General features: G+C 35.8%; 1 protein-coding gene across 8 annotated transcripts in view; it reads right to left on the bottom strand.

Annotated features, from left to right (window-relative positions):
* Positions 1-25,305, bottom strand: part of TSC22D1 (TSC22 domain family member 1) — a 90,429-nt gene that overhangs the window by 58,886 nt on the left and 6,238 nt on the right. For 2 of the 8 annotated variants that reach the window (XR_007779046.1, XR_007779047.1), the window contains exon 2: positions 687-793. The exons of the other annotated variants lie outside the window; for them this stretch is intronic. The gene's annotated coding sequence lies outside the window, so the exon portion shown is untranslated. The remainder of the gene's footprint in view (positions 1-686; positions 794-25,305) is intronic. 8 annotated transcript variants of the gene reach the window in all.

The raw sequence follows: 25,305 nt of genomic DNA, 5'->3' as shown, positions 1-25,305 counted from the left end.
TCTTCATTTTCAGAAGCAGTAAGAAGTCCACAGCCAAAACAGAGTTTTCTAGTAACTGTTACTGCTCAAGCACAAAGTGATGTCAAATGCTATAGTAAGCTGTCTTAGTTCTTCACCATTAATAGGTTTGTGATGCAAAAGAGGCTTATTATTGTCTAACATGAGCAGTTGACAGTGAAGATGAACTGATTTAGTCATGACTTGCAAATGATGTGCAAGCACACCACGATACACCTCTGTAATTCAGTCTGACTCTCAGGTTTAAGATACAAGTTTTAAAAGTCTCATCTGCAGCCAGTGATGCTTTAGATCAGAATTACACTCTTATATTTTTACCTAGTATGTGTTAACAGTACATGAAAAAAGCATTCTAAATTGTCTTGTACTGCTACCACCACGCAAAATATGCTGTCTTTAATTAGCTAATTAAATGTTTTCTGAGGATTTGCTGACTTAACTTTCTTTATTGGACTAGTGCCTCAATTCACCCACATTTCAGTATTAAATTAAAATTGAGTCATTTTTTCCAAGCCGCTTGGAATAAGACCATCGCAAGTTTTATTATAAAAATGTTTCAGTCAGCTGATGTAAAGGCCATGTGAAATGAATAATTTTGTTCTGCTTATGTAAAACTATTTGTGTTGAGACCCCTTATCTTCTCTCCATGCAAGCACCTTCACACCTACCTGCTTTGATCAGCCAGAACTCCAAGCTTTTGCACTAGACACATTTTACTTTGGCAGTGCCTCTTCACAGGCATACCAGTGTGTAATGTTTGACTGTCATTCTGTATCTGTTGAAATATTAGCACTTGGTTTAGGTTGTATACAAGAAAAAAAACCAGTATCAAGTCATACATAAAAGAATACACACAAAGCCACTGATTTCTAGGCTAGGCATACTGTCTTCACAAAAATTATTCAGAACAGGGAAAAAGACAGACATCAAATAACTGTACCAAAATAGCAACTTACCCCACTGACTGATCTGGGCTGGAGAGTGTTTAACCATACACTGAATCTCACAGGACCCTCTTTCCTTCATTTGAGTCAAGATTTCATTGATAAAAATAACCACAATCCAGGGCAGATAGAAAAGAGCTTCCCAAGCACTCAGGCAAACATGCTAGCAGGTATCTCAGAATCATTATGGTTGGAAAACTTAGGAACCCTCTTGAAAACAACACTACCTTTTGAATCATTACCTAACATTACTTTATACGATGAATATCTACCACATGCAAAGTTTATTTTGAAGCAAGTCTGACAATAACATACAATGGGGATATTCTTGACATGACTCTTTTAGCATGAAATTAGCTGCCTGATCTGATTTCTGTACCAAATACAAGGTCAGTGTTTCCTCAGAAAGATATGTTACATTTAATAAAATGCATCTGCCTAATACCAAGTCACTCACAACCACATCCAAGTAATGATTTGCTTTCATACTTAATGCAGTTCATTACAGTAATGTGCAATAAAAGACAGTCTGCATTTAAAAAGTTACTTGGAAGATGCTACCCATCTCCAAAGCTGGGACATAGAGCACTGGGGCAGGGGAAGACATAGGGAAGGGTATAATTCCACAACTCCAGTGGAATCACTTGCTCACCTGTTAGAAGCATGTGGTAGACCGTTCTCAAAGAGCTAATAATTTCACCATATAACCTTGGCCTTTAAGGAAATGAATCATTAACTGGATAGCACAGATTTTTGAACTCTACTATATCTCGAGTTCTTTAACTGCAGCAAGACAGTACTGAGTACAGACTAAAAAAAAGTAAGCAAATATATGACAGGATTGGAATTATATTATCTTTAAGGTCCCTTGCAACACAAACCATTCAATGGTCCTATGAATCTAACTGCAATTTAGTAACAGTGGTAAAAGACATTATTGACAAAGCTTAAGTATTTTAAAGGGAAATTTAAGATAAAATGTGAGCATTAACATTCTTGTTACAGACTACCAATCCATCTTTTCTCCACTCCATTCCCCAGTATGCATTAACACATCTTCCTTTCCTCTTCTTCATCACTTACATCTGAGCAAACAGTCATTCTGAGCAGTGTCCTAAATAATAATGTAAAAAAAATTATGCCTGTGCAGCAGCTTGCAATCAGAAAAGCCAATATCATCTGATTACCCTGTTCTCCAATTATCATAAGGCAGATTCAAACTACCACTACACACTCATTTGCAGCATGAATATGTAGCAAAACCAAAGCCAGTGTGATGTAAAAACATGATACTATGGACAAGGACATCAGTAATCCATCTCCCCATGGCCCAGGCAAAGTACACAATTCAAAGGAACGAACTGGAGTTACTATGAGGAAGCCAAACTCAAACAAGTTTAACAATCTGCCCCAGAATTGGAGCTAGCATTAAACACAGAAATGTACAAGTTACAAGAAAAGGGGGGCTCATAGCTAGTGTAACAACTAACTCATCTCCATGTTTGATTAGAACCATTAATTTTGTTCAGAAATTGACAGTTAATAGAAATTTATTTCGTTCACACGCACAGTTTATAACTCCATGACTTGCAAATTTTCTAGTTATTACATTTAAATAGATTGCAAATATACACTTCATACTCAACAAGATTACTGCCTACTGCACAATTCTTACTGGGTCTTCAAAAGCAAATAAACCCAAAATAACAAAAGAAAACCAGTATTTCTACTGCACATTCCCCACAAAACCACTTTTGAAGCCACTGTTAATTTTATATCCAGTGCCTCACCTCAAAGAACAGAAGAATGGACCAATGAAGTAGACGAGTATGGCCCTATTTTTGCCTCTGCAATACAAGGTGAAGAACATAAAGAGGCATCCCCAACGTTACTCATTCTGATGGAAAACTACCAGCTATCCAGCCAGTACACCCCAAGTGGAAAGAGCAGCAGCAGCCCAGCCAGGGTTTCTTTTCAGACAGTCAGCAAGCCAAAATACATAAAACCAATGGGGAACATGGGAAAGAGGTATGAGAAGAACTGAAATGCTGGGGGCAAAGTGAAGAGCATCATGGTAGTAGAAAAAGGGTAAATGCAGGGCCACAGTCAACAAGACTTTTGACAGAAACACCTGAAAGTCATGCACACTTTTTTAAACTCCAGTACTCACGGATCTTTTTGTTTCTTTCTCAAATATTAAACAAAAATACCCAGGGGGGCAAACATACTTGAAAATAAAACCTTTCAAGGCTGGTTCCTACATCCTACATTAACCCTGTAGCAGAACCACCGACTGGATTGAACTCCACTGAATTCAATGCTTCTGAAGCATTAACTTTATTCATTTATGAAGCCACTGGCAAGACTAGAGACAGTGTTATGGGTACAATACTTAGGCTTCAACATTATCCTGACTACTGCATCAGCCATGCTATTTTTAAGTACAAATCTTTCATGATCTGATGCAAGTCTATATGGTTTTTATCTGGTTTTTAAACACTGTTCCAATGCAAGTTGCTCAATGCCATCTTATTTGCCAAATATTTAAGAACCATTCTAATATCTCACAACAATATCTACTGATGAGAATATTTATTCACAGAAGAGACTGCTATGCTTGACAAGAGAACTAACATTAAAATCTATCCTTCTAATTAACACATAGAGCTAGCAAAACATTTTTTGTTATTACTTCCATGTTACTGCTTTAGGCAGAATGAAGGAGAGTGTAAAAACACCTGGCACCACTGTGCAAAAAAATTAAAAAAGCATCACCGGTACCATGCAACCAAAACTTTTCTAACAGGCTCAAGAATTTACTTGAAAAATCAGACTATCAAGGTTTAAACAAGCAAAGCAGGGGGATTCTCAGGAACAGAGCTTGCAGTCTTGAAAATTTCCAATCAGTACAGATCTATTTGTGTTGTATTTCAAGAGCCTGATCAGTTGAATTTACAGCTCATAATTTTCATGTATTTTTAATTCTGAATTTCCACATGCAATTTCTTTGGATGATCAGTGAACACATTAGCACTTACCAGAGCTGGCAATCAAGTATTTGAAGAAATTAGGCCCTGCCAAGAATATTTTGCAATAGATATAATTGTTCTTTCCCACACTTGTTTTAATTGCTCATATTGGGAGAGAAGAACATTAAGTTCCCAGTTTTTATGTACCCAACATTTTAGAAATCTCTTCCTCCACCAACCAAATCTGGGACAAATGTTTTAAATGTCTTCTCCAATTGCAAATGGCTTTGAGTGAAGAATCCTTGTCCCAGTTTCAGGAGCATTCTCCTTTTGAAACCACCAGTACAAGTGCATTTTAGAAAAATATTAAGTGAGACTAGTGTGTGCTAGAATAAGTATCATCCAACAGACAGCATGAAATTGAGAATCAACTATAATTCAAGCACTTTTATTAGAAAAATAAACCTGTAAAAAAAAAAAAAAGGAATGCAATAGTTAAGTCAAAAGTACAATAGAACTACACGTGACCATATTTTTGTTTCACCTAACACAAACCAAAGTTCAAAGTATTTCCAAAGAAGCAAAACCGCACTTATGAAACATTTATGAAAGGCAGTGCCATACCCTCTCAGAAAGAGCTTAACATTAAAAAACGCTAACCTAAGAGGCTAATTGAAAAGAAGAATTTGAGAATTCTCAATCTTAAGACTGTAGCAGAAAGGCAACAGAATCCTTTAGTCAGTTTTGCTGAGCCTTCCACAGTTCCTATGCTGTGTACCTAAAGAAGTGCCTTCCTACAATTTTCAGATAGTCTACAACCTCGGAAAACATTTTAAAGTCTGATTTGTCAGGTACTTTAACTCAATTAGGAAGCTACAATCATTGGTTTGTTTCTCATGCTGACTTGATCCTTAGACTTGCTTTCCTTTTCATCAAGACACACTCAGGATGACATATGCAACACTAGCAGTTTGTCAGCCATAACATAAATATATCTTAAAAGCACACCAGGGGAAAACACATTCAGCATTTGTAAAACTACCGTTGTCATGATGAAATTATTGGTCCCCAAAATATGGAACCTGGCAAAGGGAAGACACACTTCCAGATACCTCCCTCTCCTGTTCATTTTAATTTTTAACATCCAAGCTTTGAAAAAGTTTCACAGAAGTTCATGAAAAGGTAATCAACAGGCTCATGACAGGTCTTTAGGGAGACACATGCAGTTGCCAATTCCTCCACCTTTGTTTTCCCTCAAGTTACCTATCAAAGCCATTTAACAATTCAGCAAACAGGAAAAAGAATAGTTAGAATAAACCTGAAGAATGGTTCAAAAGCATATCCCCATTTCCTTGGCTCCAACACACTCACTCTGGTCTGCTCACTGGCCAAAGTAAACCCACACAAAGACCTAACAAGTTCTGAATTACTGGTCTAATAATAGTCTGAGCATGTTATTTACACTCCCATCATGCATTTATGGCACATTCTCTACCAGATCAGAAGACACAAATGAGAAAGTGATGAACAGAAACTTCCCAGTTCTAGAATATCCAGAAAGAGTAAGTCTGAAGTACTAGCCTAGTAAACCCTTAAGAATTAGAGACACATACAACAAGTACAATGGATGTCTCTCCCCTTGTGTAACAATCCTGCCTATCCAGCTGCTGATTCCTCTGGAAGGACTATTGGACTATTGGTTGTCAGCTGTCCAGAAGCTTGTAAGCTGCTGCCAAAGCAATGGGTTAACAATGCACCAGAAAAAGTGGAACTGGTGACAGACAGCAGCAAATTCTCTGCTATACTCTGTTAAACTTTGCAATTCTTTACTTCAAGTTTCTGTTCCCTTCTACAAACACCAGTGAAAAGGAATTCAAACATGGGAACAAAACCAAGACAGTAATTCCTTAGGTATCTCCCCAAAAATATGCATAACAAAATTTAAAATCTTTCAGTCCCAAAAGTTTGAGCTCATAGCAGCTTTGCCAATAGCACTGTAGATTCCAAGACTGTAGGAGCTAGAAAAAGGGACATGATACGGCTATAATCAAACAAAGGGTAAAACAGGCAAGCACTAGTTATAGACTGCAGAAGGAACACTAAGTTTTTTCATGGTCCTTCCAGAAACTTGAAAGAAAGTTAGATGTTCTCTCTCTCAAACAACAGTGTAGTAAATTAAATTCATTAAAAATGTATGTTCACCATCATAACACATAGTTTTATATACTGATGGCAAATATTATTTTTATGATTTGTGTTGTACAAAATACAAGTTTTTTCACTTCTTAAAACTTGCTACTTTTAAGTTAAACTTACAATTGTATAATATATTAGAATAAACCAAATATGGATAATAAACAGTGCCACAGCCATGGCCTTAAGAGAGATAAAATACTACAGTGAATTCACCACATCACCTTTCTTTTAATCTTCCCAAAACATCCCATCTGAAGCCTTTCAATAAAACAAACTGACAGGCTGGGGAGAAAGGCAAAGGTACAGACAGCAAGCAGAGAAAGTAAAGGGACCTTAGGAAGGAAGCAACCTCTTTGAAATAAGGCAGCCACTGGGATTTACAGCAGTGTCTATATAAAGTTTCATGAAAAAAAAAATCTAAATAAAATACAGGTGTGTGTCAGGAGCAAGTTAAAGGTTTTCCAGAGAACCAATAATTAAATGCAAGCTTAAGAGGATTAATAAAACTCTGACTTGCAGTCCATACATCATCCTAAGATACTTAGGGTTTCTGATTTCAGTTCTGTGGTTGAGGAAGAACATTATTTGTTTTAGAGAAGCATCACCTTCAGTTCTGGTTTTACAATCATTGGTCCCAATTTCTATGTCTATGTTCATTTCTTAAAAAAAAAAAAACCAAATAAGTATTTAATCTCCTTGCTTTGTAAGAAATAGAGTTTTAAATAGAAATTTATGCAACTGTAGTGAATTTTTTACAGGACCACTAAGTAGCTGAGGCTGGAAGGGATCTCTGGAGACCACCTAGTCCAAACACCACTGCTCAGGGCAGGGCCAGCGAGCAGAAAGCAGTTAGAAGCTACAGAAGAATACACTGCAATATGTCCCAGTGTGCCAACTTTTGAGATGCAGAAACAAATGGGGCTAGCAACTAACAGACCACCTTACTCTCTTCTTGCCCTTTTTTTTTTTTTTTTTTTTTTTTTTGAGTGAGTAACAATAGTACTTCCCCTTACAAGAAAGAGAAGCTTCATTTTAGAGTCCCACGTTCTACTTATTGGGAAAACAGGCTTTTTCTTTACAGGAACTATCAAACATTCAGTGATGCACAATGTGCCACCAGCCCACGAGGTAACTATATTTAACACATCTTTTGACACCTGATTATCAAATTGGTAAACTTTCTTGTTTACACATGTGTCACAATTTGATATTTCCCAATTTAGGGGAAGCCTTTCTCTATTTGTCAGCAATTTCTTCCAGGTCATATATCATGCCTGCACTGCCAGGAACTGTCTATAACTGATCGGTTACTAAAGACTTCTCTACAGCAGAATTAGGGTATCACATAAAAAGCTTGCCATAAAGTCTTAATTTCAAGAGTGTAATCATTTAGTGAAGCTGTTACATTCTTTTCCAACTGATACAGTCACATAACTGTATTTTTTATTTATAACTACTTGTTTTAAAAGTGAAGAGCAAAGAGACAGCTCCAAGAAATGTGTGATTTTTTTTTTTCTATCTATCTGCAAGACCTAGGAAACACCAAAAGACATGAAAAAACAAAGTGTGAACAGACACAGAAGCTTCAAAGAGCAAGTTCCAAAAAGTGCAAAGACAGCAAGTAATGTTTAGGGACACTATTTTGACTGACTATAGAGATTTTCATCGGGATGCTTTGGGACAGACAGGTTTGAAAAGAGTACATGGCAAAACTACAAAATAAACCAAAAGAGCAAGAAAGCAAGTAATATAACCACTCTGGAAGCTTGAATATTAGCATGAGGGATTTTTCTGGTTGGTTGAGTTAGTTTGTTATTGCAGCATTTAAGTGTTAAGTTATGTTAAACCCATAAGAAGAATTAAGGAGACAAAATTGCTCTTCCCTACTTGTCAATTACTTGGGACCTACTAAAAACAGTAATTTATTTAAACTGGACCAAAGACTGAAATTGTCACGGGCATTCCATATTACACTTATTATGTATAATAAAATAAGGTTTTAAAAAATCAAAGACTTTTCTTAAGAAGAAAAGACATCTCTTTTCTTCTTAAGGTAAGACATCTCTTCTAGTTTTCATAAACTAACGGCCACATTAATGATAAAAAACACACTATACTGCAAACACACTAGGAGAGATACAACATGTGCAATCCCAGTGACTTCAATAAAACCTCTTGTAGTACATATATGTTTTAAACTGAAGTTATATTAATAAAAATCTTAAATATATAAATAGCTTAAAAAACTACTCTAATGTCAAAGTTATGAGAAACCAAAATCTTCAAGGAATGTATCAAGATTCCTATCTTTGAACTTCATCTATCTCTTGTTACAAGAGATAGATGAAGTTCAAAGAAGTAATATAATCAACTCTGTGTCAAAACCATGGCAATTCATATTTCCCCCTGTCTTGCTAACGTTCCTTAGAGAGGCATTCTGACAAAAAAAACCCCAAAACATTGATAAGCAGTTATAATACAAATACTCAATGAATTTTTAGACAGCTATGAGCAAATTCCAACAGAAAATTCTTCCCTAGATACATCACTCTTCCTCCAGGGAAAAATGGGCTCCAAATATCTAGAAATAATAGGCATTTGTCAAAGGCTTTGAAATTCATTCTGCCTAGATACAGCACAGAAATAACTAATCACATACAAATTTCTTAAGAACGCTTTTCCTAGATCTATCTAGGACTGCAAGAATTATTAAGTATCAATTAAAAAGTTAAGGAAAGTATTTGTTCATCTCATAGCTGAACTTCAATGCATTAAACCTTATTTAATGGGATTTTATTAATTACTAAGTATGCTTTTTATTACATAGCTAATTATCTGAACTGATTACATTAACCTTTAAAAGCCAAAAACTATTAGTACAAGAAAAATAATTTAACAGTTTCTTTTGATGCTGAAATGCAATGTAAGGTTCATTTGTGCAACATCTGAAAACCTTAAATTACATGAGGGATCATCCAAACCAGAAGAAAAAGTCAGCATTACACAAATACCTGAATCAGGTCCCAGAGAGCTTACAACTCGTTACATATTCCACATGAATTTCAAATAATGTAAAAACATTTCCTTTTCAGTCTCATATTTCAACAAATAATATATTTATTGATAAACACAGTCACTGAATCTCTACATCCTTTCTACTCCATCTGATAACTCCTTAAGCTTCTGTATTTTAGCAGTTTATATTTTTTTCAAGTAAGAGACATACTATAATGAGTAACAAGCTTTACAGTCAAGATCTACATAACATGCAAGCTTTTCTATTCCCTTTTGCATTTTTTAAGGGCAATGACATCAGGGGTCACAAATTTCAAAGCAATTTGCATAGCATAAACTATGCACAGAGATGTTCTGGCTTATTTTTTCTTCTGAGTTTTGTATTCAGCCTTACTCTACTTACATTTCTTTGTTTTAGCTAGAAGAACTTCAGTACCATCTTGGTACACAGTTTTTAAAACTATTTAATCCACATCAATTAACCAAACCTAACTATCTAAACTTGGCAATACTAGAAATTCAGCAATCCCTTTCATAATTTTCTTCCATTAGTCTCAAACCCCTAATTACAAGAGCATGAATGTTTCCAAAGCACAAATAGCAGTGACAATTCTTTTCAAAGGCAAAATAGAGTCAACACAATTCTTGGTTCTAAGTAATTAAAAAGCATCAAGAGCACCTTAGCCTTAAGTCCTCATCCAGCAAAAATAAAATTCCATCCATCTCCAAAGCCTATTAACCAATGTTGCATACTTCAAACATGCTGAAATCCAAACTGATTGCATAATAGAAAGCTTTGCAAAAGGCACCTATTAAAGCTTCTGGCACCAAGTTCTTAGACTAATTAGATTTATAAACTTCTCCAACCCAGTTGCCACTGTTCTACAGAATCACATGGCGAGTTCAGAGGAGTTTAGTTTCTTACGCTGTTAAGCTGTTCATCACAAGCATATCCGGTTGCATTCAGCAAGCAGCACGTACACAGACATTTCTTACATACACATCTTAAACACCATACAGTACCATAAATATGGAAGACAAAAAGACAAGAATAACACTCGTAAGCTGAGCACAATGCTCTAGTCAATGACAGTATGGAAAATGTTTCTGAAATATGCTAGCCAGTCTAATTACATATACCTAAATGGACTCAGTACAGTGGCTTAAAATGACAGGCTAAAACAGCACCTACTGTTAGAGAGCAATATCTGGAGGAAGAGGATATACTTGCAGCTTTGGCTTTGTCTTCCTACCTGCCCCTTCTCACCCACCAGTGTTTATAAACATTCCCCACAATTTCTTTCTGAAGAACATACTCCTTTTAGTCTTGATTATCAGCATCCCTTCTTTATCCTGTATGTTGGGTACTTAACCACCTTCATGAGCACAGTCATCCCCTGCAGTCAAGCTTCTACTCCTGATCTTCAGAAGCCATTTATTGCTCAGCCATATACAAATTTCTGTCTCTTTCATGATACAGAACAAATCCAAAAATCACAGATCAATAAAGTCCCAACTTCCTCAGACCCCTTTTTCCTAGGATGCTTTACAGAGCATATCAGCAAAGATATATTAGAGAGGATCAGGTACATTTTCTTAAGAGTAAAGCTACACAAGTAGTTTATACACATAATTGCACCACCTTTTTCAATCTTCAGCAGTTTTTCTTCTGAGAATGTAAAATGCTCATGTGTTTGTGCCTCTTTCAGTAGGCATGAGCAAGATGTGGCACATGGTAAGGACTAACATAATAAGCATTTTAGTCGTTATTCCTTTATGTGTATTTTATTCCACTTTCAGTAATTCTGCACCTATCTTCAGAGAAGTTTAAGATGTTCAAAGCCTACTGAAAAAGTAATCCATCACCTCAGTGTTCCCAGCAAACAGCATATTACAGTATCACCCAGACAATAACATGATGTAAATGACTATCCAGCATGAGGAAGAAAAATTTCCTGAATAATAGTGCAAGTATAAATAGAACACTTGCCTAATCTTTATTTTAGGCACAAGTAATTTAGCGTATTCTAATTTCATATTCAAGATGTTTCTCTAAGGCTATGGAAAGATACTACAGATCAACTTACTACATAAAATAGGTTATAGACTGAAAAAAATGGATGAAGAATGGAAATTCATGCCAAGACTAATACTAAGCAAAACCAAATTTGCTAACTGGCCTCATACATTAGCTATATGCCATGCAAAGCCTTGGGGTATACTATGCTGGGTTTTGAATTTCGTATTTTCAGAGTAATTCTCTCCAATGCTACTTCATGTGGCAGCAAACAATATTTGAAGTAACATTTTCTATACAGTGAATAAAAACTAGGGTTATTTATTGACTTTCATAACTGCAATAATTTTTAGGAAAAAAGCCTAAGTTTTGCCAAACCTTTTATATTTAAAACAAGATCAACAGGCTTCCTGCATTTCTACATTTATTACTCTTTTTATTAGTGTTGACTTGCAACATTATGCATTATTTCTATATAAGCCACAGTACACTCTGCTTTAAAACCTAATCAAACATCCTCTCCAAACACTAAGCAGAACCCCTGGAAAGTTTGCAGACTCCTCTAGCCTCTGAAGCAGGGGTCTCGAACAGGTGCTGTAGATCAAACACAACACTAATATTTAGCCAGAGAGAAATGACAGATCCAGTACCTGGGCCTTGTCTTAACCCAGGTTTTGACCCAAGTCTTTCCCACAATGGTACACTTTGTCTAAGCACACTTGTTTCCACACACTGGACAAGATACAAATATCCTTCTCTGCTGTTGGATGGATTAAAACAAATATGCAGCACAATGAAAAGAAAGCTACTTTCAATGTATTTCAAACTGGAAGTTATAAATAAAGTCAGAAAAAGCCCCAAACGCCTAAGTAGATTACTTGTCTCCTTTAGGGTTTAGTGATCTCTGACGTGCTTCCTGATCTGCAGAGAATCAGATATGCCAGCAACTCTGAAGTCCTGGAAAATGTGCTCCAGTATTTATTAGCAGCATAAAGGCAAATTCCTCCTCTATGGTAATTACTTTAAACATTTGAAACAGGAGCACAGTGATGAGGGCCTACTTTTAAAACTTATGCCAGATGTCAGAGCCTTGGTAACTAATTTTAAAAAAGTAACTCCTAGTCTCCTGGTTGCAAACATGACCACAAAGAGATTTATCAACCTAAAACACCCATTTCTCCTTTTTTTAGGGGGGGGACGTTTGGGTTGGTTTTTTCTTGGTTGGTTGGTTTTTTGTTTGTTTTTTTTACTGTGAAGACAGTTCACAGCAACTTTGGTAACAGCATTTACCCAATACAATTACACATGGAAGCTCAGGAAGCATTTACCACCCTTTATTCCAAGTCCTGCTTTATGCAGCAGTAAAATTGAGAACCTGGTAATATTAAATGCTTGCCATTTGCCTATTTATTCACTAGCAACAGCTAGGAGATATCCATAGACACTCTAAGAGGGGTTTTACAAAAGGAGGCATCTTTCCTACCCTGAGGCAGGATATAACTACCAAGAGTAGGGAAAAGCAGAGAAGGAGGCAGTTAAAGGCCACCCCTCCCTCTGGTACTAGCAGCGTCCTGCAAAAGGACAAATTCACCTCAATTGCATCAGGTAACCACTAAACCTACTTGTATGTTTAGAAAGAAGAACTGACCTAGAAAGGCCTACACTGTAACCTGACATGCAACTAAGTATTTGAAAAATACACAAGCAGGGAGGACAGAAAAATCCAGCTACTGAAATTATTTCTTTTTATCTCACTGGTACAGTGACCATTTGATTCTGTACACAAAAATTCTGAGTAATTCTTTGCAGCTGCCTACCTACGTGTACTCCTATAATCAATATAATTATTTTGTGCTGCAAATAAGAATTCTTGCCATCTAGTGTGTTTTCACAGGATTTAAAGCTCACTCTCAAATATTTGACTAAATAAGTATATAACTGGAAAATATTAGAAAATTTAAATTTAAATATAAATTAAATTTTAAATTAAATTTGAGCAGAAGCTTTTGAAACTTTAACATTTAAGGCATTTTCTTCTTTTACAGGCCTCTTGGATATTTGCCAACGAGGCTCTAATGCCAGTGCTATAGCATCCAAAATGCTATTTTGAGCCATTGCTGTGCTGACCATTACATTTTTCAAGCATAAGAACAGCTTCCCAAAAAATAATTGTGAATAAGTGGTTTTGTTCTTAATGAAACCACAAATATCTTGCTTCTACTTACATAATATCTTAATTTCTGGCTTATGCTTTGACAGAATAGAGCAGTTGTTATCCTTTCCCCTACTTTAAAGGTGCAACAAGCTCTAAACTTTTTTTTTCTCTGTAGGTCTCCACAGGATCTTGGGCCAATGAGCCCCACAGACAAAATCTTCCTTAAGATTAGCTCAGGCAATGCTACCCATGGCCTCTTGTTCCCAAATTGTTTGAGGGCACATAGGCACATACAGTCTAGCTCATGATCTAAGCTAGCCCTCATTTATAATTTAAAGCACAAGAAAGTGACTATGCTGTCATAGTTTTAAGGCTCCTTATGAGTCAATGTCTCAATCAGAAGTCTGATGTAGGTTTATCATTCAGCTTTAGAGATTTACTTCTTGGTTTAGGTATTACTTGGTGGTTTCATTTTGAATTCCTTCTAATCCCTGTAGATTATCTTTTGTCATTTAAGAAAAATACAACACCACAACTCAACTTTGAGATGTTGTAGGCCTCAGCAACAGCAGCTTTTTGTTTGCAAAGAACCAAGTTAAAGTACTGTCTTAATTTATAAGATGGACATGCCATGATTTTCACCTGTCCACACCAAAACCAAGTGACCCTTCTGGCACATTTAGCAAGAGATTTGAACTCTTCAACATATTAATTCACCATAGTAATAGTGGGTGAGAGTGAAAAATCCTCAGAAGGCAAAAATGACCAGGGTACAATTCTCCATTGCACTTAAAGAATATATCAGTGATGTAAGAGAAAAGGAAAGCCAGTGACCCTGACATTGGCTCCACTTCCTATAGACACCAAATGTTTGGAGCAAGCAAGCCTGGTCTACAAGGACAACACAAAGGCCTTCTGGTTCAGTAAGAATGACTTTCTGAGAATACAAAGAAGGGCAAATAATACAAACGGAGGTCTTCTCACAATCTGATGTGGAATTAGCAGCACACCAACTTTAGTTAAATCGCTCATACCATTCTTTTCCTTACTCCCTTTTATTGCTTCTATTCTTCAGACTCACCAACAGAACCTCACTTTCCTGAACCCAAGTATTTACCATTCATCAGGAGTCCGCAAGCAAACAGCAGATGCTGAACCAAACTGGACAAATGGAAAAAGCACAGGACACAAGCCTGAAGGAGAACTCTAAGACATAATTCCAGGCTTAGAAACAGGATGTATTAGTTCATTCAGCATAATCTAGCTTTTGCATTGGCAAAATGCAAGTGTTACATTTTGCCAACATTATAGGAAAGAAGCAGAATAAAGTTCTGAAGCCTGTGCTTCAGCATATAAGGAGAGCAATATAATGAAGCTAAAATACAAACAGTTCATGCCAAGCAAAGAAAATACACTACAAAATCTTGAAATGTAATTTGTACACACATAAAACATACTAACCTAGGAAACCTACAATTAACATCAAACAATTGCTTCTATTGCATATAAATCTGGATGGTTTTGGCCTCAACAGTTAAGCATTGATTAAAACAGTCACTTTCAAGGACATGTGGCATCCCCACAACACTCAGTCATACCAGCCAGACTCCATAAAACCCGCTCCAGCTGGCCAAATGCTTCTCCACTAGCCACTTCTCCCTATGGCAATGGGGCTCCAACCATGAAACATTAAGATAATAAATCTTCTACTCCCTCTCAAGAAATTATACAGAGGGTATAACAGGACAGAAATACATTTCTAAACTCAAAAGTTTCTAGTAAGTAAAGGTTTGGAATTCAAAACCAAAGGGGTCCAAAAAGGCAAACCTCAACCCAGGATTTCCAAGTTCTTCACCTCATAAGGTGAGGTGAAGAGCCTTATATATTGAGCCTTCTCCTCAGCATCTCTTTTTTCTGTTACTGTTATCATCAGTTGCTCAGTTAGGTGAATTAACCTGATCATCCTTCAAGAAAATCACTCTGCCAAGTCAACAGCAGCCACACTGACATTTCAGGTGTTCATTGCCATGTTTCAAACACACTTTCTATTCAGTTTTAAGTTACAAAACAGCCAGAAGTAAAAAGTTCTACTTTTCATGTTTCCTATCCGGGCCATCTTCATAAAATTCACCACATCAATACTTAGAGAAAAAATTGGTTGCTTCACCAGAAAAAATTGCACATCTCTTCAAACACAGTATTTCAAACCATTTCTTACCAGTTTGAGATTAAAAACAACCCTTGTTCACCACTTAAGAACAATCTCACAGAAACTAGTCACATTCACTGACAGACACTATAATTAAATAGTATTCAGACATGGCTGGATCTTCTTCCATGAAGAAAAAAGCCTACTTTTCCCAGCAATTATTTTTGGTACGTTTTTCTTGTGGTCACATTAGGAAGATGAGACTACCAATGATAGCTACTTTTAACTCTTATTTCTGAAACAAAATGCAAATCTTTCCAGCAATCTCATGATTTCTGAAATGGCTTTGTTTCTAAATCTTGCCTCTTCATCAGAAGCAGACAACATAAATCAGTGGTGAAAAAGATGAAACCGATGAGAAAAAAAAATTTAAATTAAGGGTTACCCATATGCTTGAACAATTCTGCAATGGAAGAAACCATTTTAATAACATAAATTTAAATGCATACATTGGGTTAGAGTATATAATTTAGTATATAATATGCTAAAAAATATTTGTTTCATTTAATATGATTTTTCATATTATAATTACATTTTTTAATAACGGTATCCAAGAAAATTGAGGTTTTTAGTAGAAAACGCATTGTTAAAGAACTTCTAGCATATAATTTACAGAAACTCTACATATCATACATATTAACATCTGCTACAGACAACCAGAACTTATACTTGACCAATTGTGAGCACAGACCTCACACTGCCAAGCTGCCTATTCCAAGCTGAGCATAGCTACATGGCAATATCATTTGATTACTACAATATGTATGACTCCAGTGATCACAGTAACAAAAGCATGAGAAGATTCATCTGCATTCACAAAGGCTATAGATGTAATCCAGAGCAACCTGACAGCAACTTCAAGAATGTATTTTTAAAGAGTACCTGTAAATCCTCAAAATCATAGGATTTTAAAGCCAAACTAGAAGGATGGATGTCTGGGATTTAGGTACTGCATGGCTCTTACAGTGATCTGACTTGTCTTCTGGCTAACATATTATGTAAACTTCATTATTTAACAAAAAGATATCCCAGGGCTTGGGTGCTTTTTTGTTCTTTATTGTTGTTCTTGGAATAGAAAAACAATTAGAACATTTTAGATAGTTATAAAATGTACATGTTTCTGAAACATTAAGAATGATTTAGTCTATCATGTTCAGAGATTGGAATAGGAGGAAAGTTTTAAAAATAAAATTTTAAAAATTAAAACCCTGGACAGCTTTCCTTAAACACCTCCCTAGATAAAAAGTATTGAGAGGGAGGATTATATGGCTTGCTTAAATACTTAAATATCGAAGTATCAAGACAAGCCTCTATTTGAAAATATGTATGAATACCTCATACAAGTTCAATGTCCTCTACAAAATTCTTTGGAGAACTTTTTCAGAGAAAATATTTTTATTCAATAATTTCACAGGAATTAAAAAAAAAACAGTTGTAAATATTTTAAGAATTTTGACAGTAAACATACATAATAAAGATTCCACATGGGATTCTGATAGCCAGACAAATGCAGGAAGTGAAGATAACTACACCTGTCTGCTATAACATGCTAGTATTTCTTTCTCCCCTTTCACAGATCACAGTGCTCTAGAAGCTGAAGGTATCTTGATGCAAATCATTATCTTCCATTTACACGTTAAATTCCAGTGAAATAACTTCCCCACCTCCAACACTAAGCAGCACTCCAGACCTACGTACCCCAAGGGCAGTCGGTGAGACCACCTGAAGAGGCTGACCCGTGCCTTCACGGCAAAACAGCAGCTCCAGCAATTGTCAGTACAGTGCTATTCCTGAGATTATGTGCTTCATTATTAGCAGGGTACAACTCCACAAGAACACAGAGATTACTAATCCTGCTTTGATGCTCTGTTTTTCCATAAACCACTAAAAATATTTAGGATTTTGCCCGCTTTAAAGCGTCTCTGTCTTAAAATCACTTCAGAAGGTATATGGACATCAGACACCAAATCCTTCAATATTATCTTTTCAGCTCTTGGTTATAAAGAAGCCCAGCAAAGCAGAGTACCAATTCACAACAAGGCCTTTTAGCTACTATCCCATAAATAGGAAGAGGCTGTATTGCCAACAACTGCATATACTTGACTGACACACAGCATGCCTGACAGTATTTCAAAAACTAAAATCCCTTTCCCCACTAGAAATAAAGAAGAAAACCAAAACCAGCATAGTGAACGTTTCTTTCACACCTTCTACCCTCCCTCCTCTCTCTCCAATCAAATAGAGGCCTGGCAACTCCTCTTTTTCACAAGCAATTACAGAACTGGAAGGAATCTCATACACTTGGAAAGAAAAAAAATAACATGGAGGTACACACACATCCTACACCAATCCCTGAACATTTATGAGCAATTCGACATTTCACCCAATTTGGGATATTAGGCCTACTAAAGAAACACTTGGCAGTGCAATATGCTGATCCATTCTTAACATAAAAACCTCATTCAGCAGATTAAAGAGGTACATTTATACCTTGAATTAATTTGGGTGCTGCAGTAAATTATTTAACAAGTACTTAAAGTACGTAGTCATTAATTCATAGTTCCTTTTATTTTATTTTCACTTGGTCTTATTTTGTAAGACTGCAAGAAATGAGACTGAAAAAGCAGCAATTGCTCATTCTTTCACCAGTAGGTTTGTTTCGGGTTGTTTTATTTAAAAAAAAAGCTTTATATATTCTCATTTGTGTACATATAAGTAAGGAACATGAGCAATTTCAGACTGAAGGATTTCAAAAGCAAATTAATCAAGATGTTCGGGGAGACATTTCAAATTAAGGTCAGGTCAAGATTCTTCACTGAACAGCTTAGAGCATAAACTTTAATGCTAAATACAAATTAATTATTACTATAAAATCCTTCCTTGACAGATTTCAGAGATGCTTATAGTCTGAGAATCCTCCGCTGAAAGGGACATGCAGAGAAAATTACAATTAATACCATGCACAACTTGACACACACACAATAACCACGAAACATCCTAAGTTTCTCTCCTTCCCCTTACATTCCATTCTATATGGCAGGCATTACAGCATGAACCCTCACAAAATCCTAAAGGCAAAGAAAAGCATTCTACTTCTGTCAGGCTCAATCTGGAAGTACAAATTAAAACGCTGTTTATAGTCCACAGACAGACTTCCTCAGAAAAATATGGAATCTTTCATATGGTACAAAAACACATTATGATATTTCAACACACATACATCCAGTAAAACTATGAAGCTTAAAATAATCTTCCAGGAAATCTACAGAAGCCATTTTTTTCCCTTTGCTTATCCCAGCTCAGTGGCAATATATGCCAAACAAGTCACTCATTATTCAGATTCTGAGAAATTTTTGCTTGCTTTTCTTTAAAAAGAGAAGTATTTCGAAATTGCAGTCACAACAGACATCAAAGCAATCATACATGAATTACTGGGTTAATTTTTAATCACTGTCTTCCTTAACAGCTATAAGAGCACTAAATATATAGAAAACAGTTTAGTATGGTTACATTCTAACATTTTTGATTTCTACAGTTTCTTATATATAAAGTCAACTGCCAGTCATCATCCCTCTTTGTTATCTGTGCATAACAGTGATGGAATTGGGTGAAATGAAGGTCAGAGGAAGCTTAAGAGGCATTTAAGTTTTCTCTCATCTTAACAGGGATTTCATCTCTCTACATTGCACAGACTTCAAAGTTACTGGAGAAATACTAAAAGCTATTTCTCTAATTTTTATTGTTTACAAGGATTTGGAGGAAAACACCATCTATAAACCAGCATAAGCAACACTTAATGGATACCAAACTCAGAATTTAACACTTTATGTAACTAAAAGGACTACTAACTAGATATGTAAGAACCAAAGACCATTTACATATTGATAACTCAGTCATCAATAACTAGGACCCACAAGACAATGGATTACAAATAAAAGACTAACAATATCTGCAAAATAGATGGTGTAACTTACATCTCATCCACACCTTGTGATCTTACAGGGAGAATGAACCAAGTGTAACACTGAGGATAAAGAAACAACCATACAGTAATAGCACTGCATGCTGAAATTACGTTACCTGTGTAAGTCATCATTAAGAGCTACACTGCAGTACTGAAGTAAAAAAGAACCCTATTATTAAATGCATTAAGATGCTAAAACTATTGCTGAATGTGTGTCCACACTTTCAGCAGCTTTCAGTACTATCCCTAGTATTTAGCACAGTAGTTTGACACTGTTGCTTAAACAGCTGCTGGAGAAGTTCAAAACTCAGCAACACACAGAGAAATCAGAGTCCTGAAAACTTCCTGCTGATATCCATACTAATTAAAACAACCAAACATACACAAACAAAAGAACCAAACACAAAACAAGACCAAAAAAATAAAAAAAGAAAAGACAAGACATACAAACAAGAAGGCTAGAAAAATACTTAAATCACACAGAAGCTCAAACAATATGCCTGGCCGAATCATTTAACAAACTTAAGGAGAAGGTTATAAAACATTCTACAACCAACTTCCAGTTGCTATCAAATCTATACCTATCTTTTTTACTGCCTATCTTTTTTAAGAGACTGTGGTCCCATTCACCTAATATCAAGTTCATCTCTAAATCTAAACTTATAGAAGATTCTCTGCTACCTGTTTTAGCAATTTATAAAACGGTACTTCTCAGGTACACTCAAATAAATGGATTATTCAAAAGTACGTAAACAGATGAACAAGATACCCCTTAAATGTAATTAAAACAACTACAAAGCTATTTTCTGAGAATTTCCTGAGGACAAAAAAAACAGCATCAGTGGTAGGTGCACTTTGTTCTTTGAGGACTACAGTAAGCTCCAGAACTGTGTTAAATTTCCAAGCCATAATGATAAACAAAATCCCCAACTACTTTACTTCTTCCTCTGTTCTTCTAGTGTATTTTCAAAATTCTGTACCCGTTTCAGACTGTACAATACCTACAAGCCCCAGCAAGGAAGGCTACTTATAAAGAGTAGTTTGCTTTGGTAGACATTCTCTGTTGAAACAAGCAAAGTTACTTTTGCTGTTCTGGACCATCACTAACCCTGCACTGTAAAAAAAACCAGAAATTGGAACAAGAACTTCAGACTTGAATGCCTACGATTCTTAAATTTACATCCTGAGTGTCAAAGGTCATCAATATAGGAAGCCTCACCAACACCTCAAAACAGCATAATAAACCATTACATATGAGGGACAAGCATCTAACACAACCCAGTGGAAAAGAGAAGAAAAAACTCAGAAGTCATTTTTGGTATGCAGCAATACCAAAATAATTTAAAGGAAGCATAATCAAACTAACTGTTTGCTTAAAGAAAACCATGGCAAACTTTACTGTGACTTTTCTGTTTAACCAAAATATGTTAAAGATCTTACTTTTGCAAGTATAACGCTTGAACAAGTTCCCATTATTAAAGTATAAGGATGTGTTTGAACATGATGAATATCATTCTTCATCTCTGCACAGCACCAAAATCAGAAGCCCTCATTTAGTAGGTACTAACAAGTCACTTAGTCCATAAGGTAACCAACAATGACAGAACACCTAAACTACCACAGACTCTACCACTTGCCTGTATGGCATCATTACAATCCCTGCCTGCCAAACATTTATAACCTCTAAATACCTCTCTCGGGAAAGTCAATTCAGCTTCAGTGGAAGACAGATTTTTGCATATAACTGCAACCACAAACCAAATCCTGCTTCCAACACTGACAATGCACAATAGGTGTTTGTAGGCTTGCACAAAATGAGCTGATAAGGATTTCTACACCTCTGACTGTAGCACAATTACTATCTTTGTTAGCAAATTCCAAAGGCAGAAAAAGAGTTAAAGTGTTCCCAGATTAAAGCCAGAAGGATGATCAGGTGCTCCAATTTGATACCATAATTATCCTGCACTTCCAACATGCAATTCCTAAGTCTGAATGCTTTAGAACAGGCTAAAATAAATAAAATGCTCTATCTCCAGTCACTCAGGAACTCTTTCCATCTTAGCTTTAGGCTATGGTTTCCTGTACAACCATGCTGAGAACAAACTAGTTTCTTATTTACAGCAATCATTACCATTAAATAATTTACTGAATAATACTTCCTTTAGTCCATCTTAAATAGCACTGCTTTTGGTGTTGTAAATTCATAAATGAAAGGTATAGGCCCACTTTAAGAAGTTCTCAGTCATTTGTTAAAGTATAATATGTATTACAAACAGTACATTTTAGTCTCATAAATTAATCAAAAGAATAGAAAAAGAACGATTGCATTAAATCAATGAGAACAAAGACACACTATTCTTTTCTAGTCATTTTTATGTTTCACCTACATCACACTGTGAATCCAGATCACAAATTATTCCCAGAAAGGTCATACCAAGAATCACTTGCTATAATTGCACTGATATTCAGGCATATGCAGTTTCCTGTTTAAAAGACCATACTAGCAATATTGCTGTTTACAATTTGATGTACTTCCCTAAGCTGTTAAGAAACAGGTCTGAAAAGGCTTATTTACTTTCCTTTCATCTGTAAAATGAACAGGTTATAGGGGGTCTTTTTGTAGCATAGGTGTGCTAACTATACACCTTTTTATTTATGCCTAAGCAAGACACATTAACATATTGGGGATTGCTAGGGTTAGGGTTTTTTGGAGGGGATGGTGGTGTTTGTTTTTTAATTATTTTCCCCTCACACTCTGCTAAGTTTGCTAGCTTACCACTGACTGATACGGTCATTACTCTGTTCCCCATTATCTAGATCACAGTAACTAGTAAAGGCTGAAACACTTCACTACCAATCCATTAGTCAGTGGGTTTAATTATAGTTTTCAGATTAGCCTGTAAAGAATGCAAACCCTGAGACAGTAACAAAGATTGTTTTTCAACATTAAATACTTTAAAATCTTGCTTGTTCATTTTCACATACACATACATAGATGGTTTCATATTTACGCACTGCTCCAAAGAGTAACCAAAACTGCAGTGCTAAGGAATGGTTTCTGGAAATCACTTGAAGAGATTAATTTCTCAGCATCTGCCTTAAGTGCTAAATCACTGCTTTTATAACCCCCCGGTATCTGTTGGTTCTTCCTGTCTTAAAAGACAATGCAATACCAAGCACTATAGAAACCCTTAGTTCAAAGTCAATCATGTCATGCAGAAAATGCATCTATAAAAGATGCCAGGAAAAGCTCCATCAAAAAAGGCAGTGCCACCTACAGCTGGTTAGCAGACATACAAGGTGCAGACCCTAAATTCCTCATTGCTCTTTACTTAGAGCAGAACTAACAAAGTCAATTCCACCAACAATAGGACTTTAACTCCATCAGACGAAGTGAGAACTGGACTTGTCAGCATGACATAACAGCAAGCACATTTTATTCCTCAAAGTTCTCTCTTTCTACTCACTTGACATTAGTGAGGTTAATAATTTTTTAATAATTTTTTTAATAATTTTTTCAATTTCCACAGAAAGCTCAATTGAATATATGAACAATTTTTGCAACAGCTCACATTCAAATCACATGGTTTTCAAAATGGTGGCAAGACTATGAAGCAAGTTTAAAATCCGCAAGACAGAAAATAACACCAGTGCCCCTAAGATGCAACTAAAAAAATAAATCACTATAAATCTATGCTAATCCACCAGAAATCCTTTGTTGTAAAGTATCTATTCCCTTTCTTAACAAATATAGAGCAGCAAAACTTCCAGCAAACAAAAAAGCCAGTATAAACTCTAAAACCACTTACACAATCAAAGTAAGTATGCAAAATAGTTACTGCACCATAAATATAATTGAAGCTTTCAGTTCTACCTTATTACTTCATTCACTACTGCTTACTAAAATCTCCAAAAACTATTGAATTACATCTGTAAAAATCTCACCTGTATCTGGTCAACCTTTCCACTACACAGCTGCATACACGAACAATAATCCAGCTTCCTGGATGTACTTCACTTTACAATCTAGTACTAGTTACTACTGCTAGAGATCTCTCAAAGGGTGCTCACAAGTCTTGATTCTCATGTTCAGCTTTAATCTTCCAGCTCCTCTACAAACTTAGTAACAAGCCAAAACACAAGTCCTACACAAAAAACATTTCTAAAGGGATCTTTTAATGAGATTGTCAGATAATAAAACATATTTTAATCTCTATACTTGTTTTGTGTTTACATCATTTTTTCCTCCTTTCTCTTCAGCTTCATTGGATGACATGCACAAACAGGTGAACACAACTTGCACCAGCCTAAAGAATGCAAACAATTCTGCAGGAAATGTTGTCAAGGACAGGGAGGCAGTTACTAGTTCTCTTATCCTCCATTCACAAAATCTGCTTTTGAGTAATGGCAAACAATACTTCAGATTAAGTTATTTTTAAATTCACTTACAGCAGCTTTCATAGATGCTGTAAAATACATTAACTTTTGAAGTCTTCACTTTACAGGTAACTTCAAAATAATTTAAGTCCATACAAAATCTTACAGCAAACATGTACAGCAAAACATTGTCTACAAGGATGTAAAACTGATTTTGCAACACTAAGTATAAATGCAAAAAGATTCACTGTGATATAAACATGCATTCTTCCATGCTTAAATATCAAACACATGAAAATAAAAGCAATCCTTCTCTACAGTTCTAAAGATGAAATACTTAACACAAAAGACCATGCCTAAAATTAGCAAGACTCAGTAATTATAGTGAATAAATCAAGGCAACCACTCCAAATCCAAGAAACTAATTAAGAACCATGCACTGAGTCCATACCATGGCTCAAGCTAAGGGGAAGGAGAAAAAAAAGTATTTAACAAGAAAAAAAAATGACCTGCACTCATGTAGACCGAAAAAATTCAGAGATGATGAATCTACCAACACACAAACATCTAGGGCATACCCAACAGACTTAAGAAAGACTAGTCAGAAGAACTGAACCTGTTTGGTGATTTTGTTGAGGTTTTTTGTTGGGCAGTTTGATTTTTTGGAGTTTTTTTTAACAGAAAATACAGGGAGTGTTATTTGTATCCTCTCTTTATTTATTAACATTTGCAAAATAATTTTCCATATGGCATTCTGCCAAGCAGCTCATTTTTAATATCTAATCTTCACTATGACTTGAAATAAAAGTCATTCATACTGAGGAAATAAAGGTTATGGTTCTCAAAGCAGATACACTGCACACTGTCTATATTTAAAAGGCCATGCCCTGATAACAGGCATAGAAAGAGCTACAAACGGCATTCTAAAAACTGAACAGAGTTAAAGATACTGGCACAGCCTTAAAGGCAGTTGTATACAGCTTTAAGGAAAGCTGGGAGTTAATCTATACAAGGTATTACATGGGTCAGATGTTTTTTCAAAGGCACGCTAAATGGAATTTTACAGCTTCTTTGCTGGCCCAATTATGTCACCACTCACTTCTTTTCTTCTACCTTTTCCTTTGCCAGGTTTAGAATCACTTGGGATGTATTGATAGAAATCTTCAGAGATACATGTGTGTGCAGATAACAGCAAGAGAAATGGGGATTTCAAACACACATAATTACAAGACACCTGCCTCTGAAATGGTTATGTTATGTCCTTTTACAACACACTACCCTTTACCTCCTGTGAAAGAGGGGATAATCTAACAAAACGGCAAAAAAAAAAAACGAACTAGAGAGATCCCATGGCCAGAAAAGTGGGGAGCCAAGCAGGGTAACAACGTATCTTGCACTGCCTTCAGTGAGTAACAAACTCTCAGCTCCAACCCAAAATTCC

The sequence above is a fragment of the Serinus canaria genome, chromosome 1 (genome assembly GCF_022539315.1).
Source record: "Serinus canaria isolate serCan28SL12 chromosome 1, serCan2020, whole genome shotgun sequence".
In the NCBI taxonomy this organism is placed as follows: Eukaryota; Metazoa; Chordata; class Aves; order Passeriformes; family Fringillidae; genus Serinus; species Serinus canaria.
This window is presented reverse-complemented; position numbering and strand designations above follow the sequence as displayed.